The 8,882-nt window shown below is 33.5% G+C and overlaps 1 long non-coding RNA gene across 1 annotated transcript; it reads right to left on the bottom strand.

Annotated features, from left to right (window-relative positions):
- Nucleotides 1–2,919: 2,919 nt before the first annotated feature.
- Nucleotides 2,920–7,345, bottom strand: LOC129347817 (uncharacterized). Its single transcript, XR_008600090.1, has 3 exons — nucleotides 7,237–7,345; nucleotides 4,045–4,120; nucleotides 2,920–2,969 (listed from the first exon to the last, which is right to left on the bottom strand). It is a non-coding gene; the product is annotated as an uncharacterized LOC129347817 (long non-coding RNA).
- Nucleotides 7,346–8,882: the final 1,537 nt, after the last annotated feature.

The following is an 8,882-nucleotide window of genomic DNA, read 5'->3' as shown; positions in this document are numbered from 1 at the left end:
AATTGGAAACAGCAGATGCAGTAAACGACAGAAAATTTCTCTATTCCTCGGCACAACCAGAAGCCACCACTAACTGATTAAGCAGTCAGAAATTCTGAGTTACTCTAAATTTCCTCAACACTGGCTTTAAATTCAAAATTTGACAAGATACCACACATTAGGATGGATGAATGTGAGCAGAATGTGTTTAAAATATACGTAAAAAGTCTCAAGTTTTATCATTTGATGGATGAGTTTGATGAATTACCCACAGTTTAAAAAAAAAAAAAGACTTTTTTCTAAACTGTCAAGTTATGAATAATTTACCGATATTTTACAGATTGTCCCACTTTGGTGAAATTAGAGATAAGTAATAATAATAATTTACATGTTAACTATAACAATAAATTGTAAATAATTTCAAAAATCTGTCTTTTTACAAACAGTAATTAGCTCTTCTACAATTTTTTACTGTAAAATGATGCTATTTTTACTGTATTTAAATAAGCAAAAACATTATATTACAGATATTTACCATTATTTGACAGAAAATTATGTATATTAAGGATTTAAATACGGTAAATAATTTTTGTAAAGGATATTTTACAGATTTTTACTTCCCGTTTCCCAGATAATAATTAGCTAAAAAACACAGAAAAAAAGGATTAATTTACAAGTTGATTGACAATGTGTGACTGTAACGTTACACTGTCTTACTGTTATCTTTTCTAGACATTTTCTGTTATTTCCAGTTTTTTTCCACATTTTAGTATTCTACGGCTTCACCATTTTTTCCTGACAGATTTTCTTTTCCATTTTTATAATTATTCTAATTTTGTTTTATGTTTTTCTACAGTGCAGCATTAACATGGAGCTGTGAAGTGGGAGATATATGATAAACAATCAGTGGACTAAGATGATTTTCCCAATTTTCAGGTTACTCAAGGAGAAAAAGAAGAACATTGGGAATAATCAAGACATTTCCTCAAGAAAAATATGAGATAATAGACCATAAAAGACACCGACGGATCACTAAATCGACTATTTCATCCTGACACCAAGCCTCAGATCTGCTCCCAGCCTCCGATGCACACAAGCCTCCTAAAACTGAATAAAACTTCCAAACCGTCACCCATCATGTGACTCTGATCTTCCTCCTCCTAACTTCTAATTCCAGGAAACTTCTTCTTCTGCCTCCCCCTCCTCATCTGCAGCTTCAAAGACATTCGTCATCTCTCCCATTTCCTGCCTTATTACAGCAGCTCTGCTCCATCCCAGCACCGAGGCAGGTATTGATAATGCATTAGTGGGCTGCAGACACCAGAGTGATTTCATTAGCGGACAGATTGGATTAGACTGACTGAAGGAGAGAGAAAAAAAAAACAAAATGGAGAAGCCTCCCTCATGGCCTCTCGGCATCCTCCTAAATCAGAATTTGGGGAATTGGAGGGATGTAAAATTGCTCGGACACATGAGGTGGTGAAGCGTAACACTGACCTCATGGAGGATCTAAAGAGTTCTGGTAGTCTGGCATGTTGTATTTTTTAAAAAAACTGTCAAAATTACACCATTTATCAGAGCCAGAAACCGTAAAATCCCCCCCCCCAAAAATTCACATTTTTGGCTTCCCTAAGGTCCATCAACACATCACAAGAAAATTACAGTTCTATGTCCTGAAAACTAAGTAAAAAGGAATTTAAAAAATACGCTTAAAATTGTGATATTTCATCGAAATCATGTCTTTTTGTGCTAGAGCCTGTAAATAACAAAAACTTTTGAGGTTCTAAGCAGGAAAATACAACATATATAATCAGTGAAATAAGTGCAACCAATACATAGCTGTGAAAGACCAAAAAATTAATTTCATAACTGCAGCAGAATCTGTTAAAAACTACAAATTATCAGCACTTGGGGTCAAATGTGAAGAAAATTAAGGAATAACTCGACTGAACAGCAGGCAGTGTTTCCACACAGAGACTGACAGCAAAATCAAACCTACTAAAACCTAATTAACTAAATGCAGCATGGCTCAGAAACAGTGAGCAGAGCAGAAAGTTGTTGGAGATACATTCAGCATGGAGAAACATCTTTCTACACATGATGAGCACAGTAGAGACAAAAATACCTAGTTTGCAGATTTGTAAAAATCTGAGTCGTAAAATATGTATAGTACATAGAGCCCCGAGCTCTGTTTGTTATTAATAACAATAATAACAAAATAATTATAACAATAAAAACAACAAGATTAATAACAATATAAATATAAGAGAAACGTAATAAAGTATAATTATCCAATATTAGACGTTATCCAAATATTATATTTATTAGCTACTCCTTATCCCAAATAACTGGAAGAAATCTAGAATGCAAGCCCAACCAAAGCTCAGGTCTTTGGAGGTTAATGAATTTATGGAGCTGGGACCATTTTTATTCATTGTCTTGTCATTTTAAAGAGTCTTGAATCAGTTTTTAGAAAAAACTAACACAGTGGAAATGCAATAGTTTGGTCTCAGCATTTAATATTTAATTTATGATGTGCTGTTGTCAACATTTGAGCAAAAAAATGCTGAGAAACCACTTAAGACTTAGCAGGTTAAATAAATCTGCAAGGTGGTGAGTGAAAAACAACATAAATTATATTAAAGCCTTTGCTAATCCACACTAGTTGGATTAGCAGCGAGGTAACAAAGAGTCCCAGACCCCCAGAGGACCAAATGAACCAGCACTGTCAGCGCTGTGATTACTTTACTACAACTTGATTTATGACAAATTAGTTTGTGGTGAGATGCAATATAAAATTAAAATGACATCACATATTTACAAGCTCATACTCGCATCAAAAACAGTATTTGCATGTACTAACCACATGACTTACACTCTTATCTACACTACTGTGAGTTTGGTGCATAAAATCACCTACTAGTCATTTGAAGAAGGTTTACCTTGAATAGGACGACATCTAGTGGAGGTTTTAGTCTCTACAAGAGCAGCTGCATTGAGAAAAAACTGCAGTTAAAACTTAAAATGCCACTTTTGTGCCCCAACAACACAAATTCAAATTATTATATAAATGCTATCCTGATTGGCAGCACTGTAACTTATTTTTAAAAATGCTCTAAACACACTTTACTGATCCTTATGGGGGAAACTCAGACATTTATGACAGCTGAACCAGAGTCCATATATCTCTGTTTGTTTGTTTCTGTAGTTTGTGATAAATAAAGGTCTTGAATCTTCTATAAATATATGAACTTTACTGTAGTTAAGTTTTGAATTACAGAACTACAACATATTGCACTTTAAACCATTATTATATACCTAAAGTGTCACCACCATGTTGCTCATAGGGAATCTTGCATTTATTGGGTTTATAATCATTTTGAAGGGCCATAACTTTTACAATTTTTTTAATTGTCAGTTAATTTGATAGACTATATAATATTGTTGGTTCCTGATCTTAACACTTAGGTTAGTTGGGTTGATTTGTATTATATATATATATATATATATATATATATATATATATATATATATATATATATATATATATATATATATATATATATATATATATATATATATATAAAAACACTACTGGAGGGTTTTAAACTTTTGATGGGTCAAAAGTGACCTGGCTGTGTGTTTATGTTCTATACCTTTGCAATAAATTAATTTAATCAGTCGGTATTCCAGCTATTCCTCAATTAACTTTTCCATCATACATCCTAATTTTATTTTTTCCTTTCTTACTTTTAGAATGAAAACCCTTCTTGAATCACTACACTTCTAATACACAACATGGGTCAAAAATCACCCTGATCCATTTTCTGTGTTACTACGTGTAAAGCTGAGTGTTTCTGTCATATATCTTTGAAATAAATACATTTTATCGTTTACTATTCCAAGTATCCAGTAAATATCTTGTTTTTGTTTAGCACAAATCATTATTTTTATTTTGCCTTTCTTACTGTATGAACAAGCACATCATTTACTGTAGCATTTGGCAGGAAACTGAAATTAGTTTGTTTTCAAGTAAGAACATATTTACCTCAGACATCTACTCACCTGCCAGACATTTCACAGCTCAGCACAGCTCCCTTTGGACATCTGATACATCCAAGTCTTGTTTTACAATCGTTACCTAAGAAAATATGATGATTTGTGAAAGATATTTGATTAGGTTTAGGCTGCCTCTAGAGTGAGTACATTACTTGTTAGAAACGTACAAGTAATTACTGTTCGCTAGCTCGCTGTCTGAAATACTACTTTCTGTCCAAGCACATGAAGTTTAAAAGTTTTACTCCACCCAAACAATACTTTCTAACAAACCAGTTATGGTTTTAAAGGTTTACTCCACCAAAATACCACCTTACGTTCATGTACTAATAGTTTTAGGGGGTTATTCCACCCAGATATTACTTTCTAATGATCCAGCTATGATTTTAAAGGTGTATTCCACCCAAATATTACCTTATAACAAAACTATTTATGGTTTAACGGTGTATTCCACCCAAAATACCATTTTATGTCCAAGCATTAATAATTTTAAGGGTTTATTCCACCTAAGCAATACCTTCTAAAGAGCCAATGATGCTTTTAAAGATTTATTCCACCCAAAATATCGCCATACGTTCAAGTACTAATAGTTTTAGGGGTCTATTCCATCAAAACATTCCTTTCTAATGAAGCAGTTATGGTTTTAAACGTTAATTCCAATCATAATACTACTTTGTGTCCAAGAACTTTTCAAGGTTTATTCCACCCAAAGGTGTACATAGGTAATTATTTAAGGTTTTCGCCAGTGTCTACACAATAGAAAAGCTTGCTCAGACATTAGAGTTTCAGAGATTACTGGATCTGGCCACAATTGCAGTTAGCTAACGACATCACTAAGTAGTTAGCTAAGCTTAAATCACACTTGGATGAATGTGTAATTTTTGACCCATGTGTGAAAATTTGATGTAGTACTAAAAAAAATTGTATTTATTTTTTTGTTCATAAAGAATGAAAGGAAAAATAGAAATAATGATCTGTGGTCATCAAAAATGAGATATTTAAAGAATACTTGAAATATTCAATCATAAAATAAATTGATTTCAAAAGATAGAGCAAAGAAACTACATGCAGAGTAGAGAGAAAAATCCGTAGAGGCTGCAAACATGGAAATAGTTAAATATCTGTAGTTAGTGGGGCAGATAACTGCAAAATGCACCTAGAATACTTCGGTTTGTGATGCAAGCATGAAATTTGCCAGAAATACTCTTTTTGGTCCACTCTGTTAAAAAATGGCGCTGGCCACGAAAAAAATCAAGATGGCAACCATTTTTCAAGATGGCCGCCATCCAGATGGAAAAGATTTTATTCTTAATGTAAGAAATTTACTTTAAGACAATATTTTTAGTGTATACCTATGTTTCAGGGGCCAAAGAAGCTAATAGGAATGTTTACTTGGCTCTAGTACATAATCAAATGCTCATATCAAAGATGCCATCCAAGATGGCTGCCATGAAATCTATAAATCTTAATATTTTAGGTACTTTGCAGAAGATATTTTAAGTTTGTCAAAATATCTTCAGATCGAAGCATGAAATTTAACATAAATGATGTCTAGTCTCTGAGGACCATCCTTTATGCTCCAGCTGAAAATTAAAATGGCTGCTATTTTCAAGATGGCTGCTCCATTGTATCTTCAGAAAATAAAAATCATTTATCATTTCACAAATTTTACTGGTAAACTACTTTTGTTTCTGATTTAGGCAGATGGACTATGCATGTTACACTGGTGAGCCAGCACTAACAAAGTGTAGGCTTCATAATTTTAACAAATGGTTTATAACCATATCTATCAATAAGTAAACCCTAAAAATGTTAATTTTGTTCCAAATGCTAGTTGGTGAACAATGGTTTAAAGCTATTGTGACAGCCATCTTGGACTGCATCTTTGTTTCAGCAATACCCATGGGAACTAGGAATCTAAAAGCATGTCCAACTAATTTAATGTTTCCGAAAACCTAGGTATAGATCACAAAATAGGATTCTATGTCTAATGTTTCCTGAGGTATCAGCATTTTTTTTTTTGGTTTTGCAACAGACATCTTGGATACTATCTTTGTTATAACTATGCTGTGATGTGTTACATTAAAACGAATAATCAAACTAAAAATCTTAGACACAAAAAAATTTGGTTTTAAGGCTTAATGTTGTGTTCTTTTTCAAATATTTAACTGCAGTAGAGGAATTTGCTGTGCATGTGGCGGCCATCTTGAAAAATGGCCGCCATCTTGGAATTTTGCGTGGCCAGCGCTTTTTTAAAAAAAAAGTGGACCTAAAAGAATATTTGTGCAAAATTTAATGCTTGCATCACAAACTTAAGTATTTTGCAGTTATCTGCTCCACTAAGTATGTAGAGACAACATTCTCCCCTTCTTTACTTTAAGAGTTGAAATCGTATTCAAAATAGTGCAACATGACAAAAAAAAAAAACTTGCACAACCTTTCACCCATTTTGTGAATCAGAGGGTTTACCTTAATATTTAAATAAGTGAGGTTAATTTTATAGGGTTTAAACCATATTATTTAAAAAACAGAAGATAAAAATACTGTAGGGTCTTAACGTTTAAAATTTTTACAGTTGTTGGGTAAACTGTCAATACCAATTTAATTTCTCTATTGGACAGAACATTGACTCAATGGCTGCCATTTTAATGTGAAATATAATTAACTGACTTCACTAGATTTAAGCTTCATAAGCTTCACAAAATATGAGGCTGTGACATCTAGAATATTTTCATTTCTTACACAGAATATTTGGGCTACATCTAAAAAAATGTTCTGCAAATTTAAACTATGTTAGAAGAACTTGAGCTAAGCTAACTGACAGCTACAGTAAAAATTAGCCAACGGTTGTTAAAAACTTACAGAAACGGTAGAAATATGTATTTAACTCGCAGTTTTTGAGGTTCTCTCTCTTTCACGGAGGTGACATTAGTATTTTGTCCCCGTTCTCTTAAAGCTGTGATGCTTATTTAGTTTGTTTGTTCACAGAACTTCTGCTAGCTAACAAGTCTTTAGCTAGCTAGCAGTAGCACGAAGCTAACTCTTTCTGTCGCTTAATTTAGATCTTATTTTTTACAATCCATTCGTTTCTTACAAGTCACCTCAGTTCAGAGTTAATTTACCTTGAGGTCTATCCGCTCGGTTTCACAGGTGACCGAATTTAAGGACTATTTTAAAATTAAAAACGTTCTTAAACTTTACCCGTTGTCGTCGGTAAACCTGGGTGCAGCACCGCGTCTGACCGCATACATTGGGCGCCCTTTAGTAGCCATTACAGCCCAGGGGGGCGCTGTTTCACTCATTTGTAGGGGAGAAAAATGAGAAATAAAGAAAACAATAAAACCTTACTATTATGAATAAAACAATGAGTATGTGACTATTGTGTTTGATTGTTGTTTTTTAAGGACACATTACCTCCCTCTTTGTCTACATGAAAGCCCTTTTGTGGACATTAATCACACACTACTTCATTTTTGCTTACGTTTTTACATTTCCAGTGGCTACAGACAGAATTGTGCTCGTAAAATCCTTTAGTGTGATTCGAAACAACATGACAGAAAGTTGTAAAAGTCATTACCTGTTTGCATAGTTGTCCCTAGTGGAAGCCATCTTGTGCTGGAGACGCGCGCCTTAAAATGCTGCTGTTTTATTGGTGAAAGAGGAGGCGGGATCTGAGATCTGATTGGACAACAGGTGTGTGATGAAATTCAAATTGATACGTTTTCTTTTTACTCTACCTAAAATACCATTTTATGTCAAAATACCTTTGGTTTTTAAGGTTTATTCTACCTAAAATGCTACTTTGTGTCATGGTACTTAGAGTTTGAAAGGTTTACTCCACCCAAAGAACATTTAATAACGAACCAGTTATGGTGTTAATGGTTTATTTTACTTAAAACATTACTTTGTGTCCAAGTGCTTAAAATTTTAAAGGTTTATTCCAACCAAAATTCTACTTTGTGTCCAAGTACTTTCAGTTTTAGAGGTTTATTCCATCCAAACAGTACTTTGTAGTATTAAAGTTTTATACTGATCAAAAATATCCGGTTCTATCAAAGTACTTTTAGTTTTAGCAACTTCATCCCACCCAAAATACGACCTTGTATGGGTTATTCAGGCCAAATATTACTTTCTAATGAACATGTTGCGGTTTTTAAATGTTTACTCCACCAAAACGACTACTTGCTGTGTAGGCTCTTGTAGTTTTAAAGGTTTGTTCCACCCAAAATACCACTTTGTGTTGGTTATTTAAGTCAAATATGACTTTCTAACTAACATGTTGTGAGTTTTAAAGGTTTATTCCACCAAAAATACTACTTTGTGTGCAGGTTATTTTAGTTTTAAAGGTTTGTTCCACTCAAAATAACACTTTGCGTGGGTTATTTAGGACAAATATTACTGTCTAGCAAACATGTTGCAGTTTTTAAAGGTTTTTTCCACCAAAAATACTACTTCCTGTCCAGGTTCTTTAAGTTTTAAAGGTTTGTTACACCCAAAAAAGTATTTTCTAATGAACCAGGAATGGGTTTAAGGGCTTACAACACCGAAAATATCACTTTGAGTCCAAACACTAACAGTTTTAAAGGTTTGTTCCACACAAAGCTATACACAGTTATTGATTTATGTTTTCTGCCTCAGTCACCGTGTTATCTGGAGCAATAAAGTGTTAATGGAGGACAAGGCTCATAGAAATGCGGTCCTGAAAATGCAAGCAGATGATGCTTAGTAAAGAGGCTAAAAACTAAACATGATGAAGAGAACAAAAAGGACAAGAAAGAAAGTTGAAGAATGGAGGGTGGTTTGAGAAAAGTCAGACAGATTTGTGCAAAAACAAAGCAGAATCTAAC

This window comes from Amphiprion ocellaris, chromosome 20, assembly GCF_022539595.1.
Source record: "Amphiprion ocellaris isolate individual 3 ecotype Okinawa chromosome 20, ASM2253959v1, whole genome shotgun sequence".
In the NCBI taxonomy this organism is placed as follows: domain Eukaryota; kingdom Metazoa; phylum Chordata; class Actinopteri; family Pomacentridae; genus Amphiprion; species Amphiprion ocellaris.
Note: the sequence above shows the minus strand (reverse complement) of the source record. Positions and strands in the feature narration are given on the sequence as shown.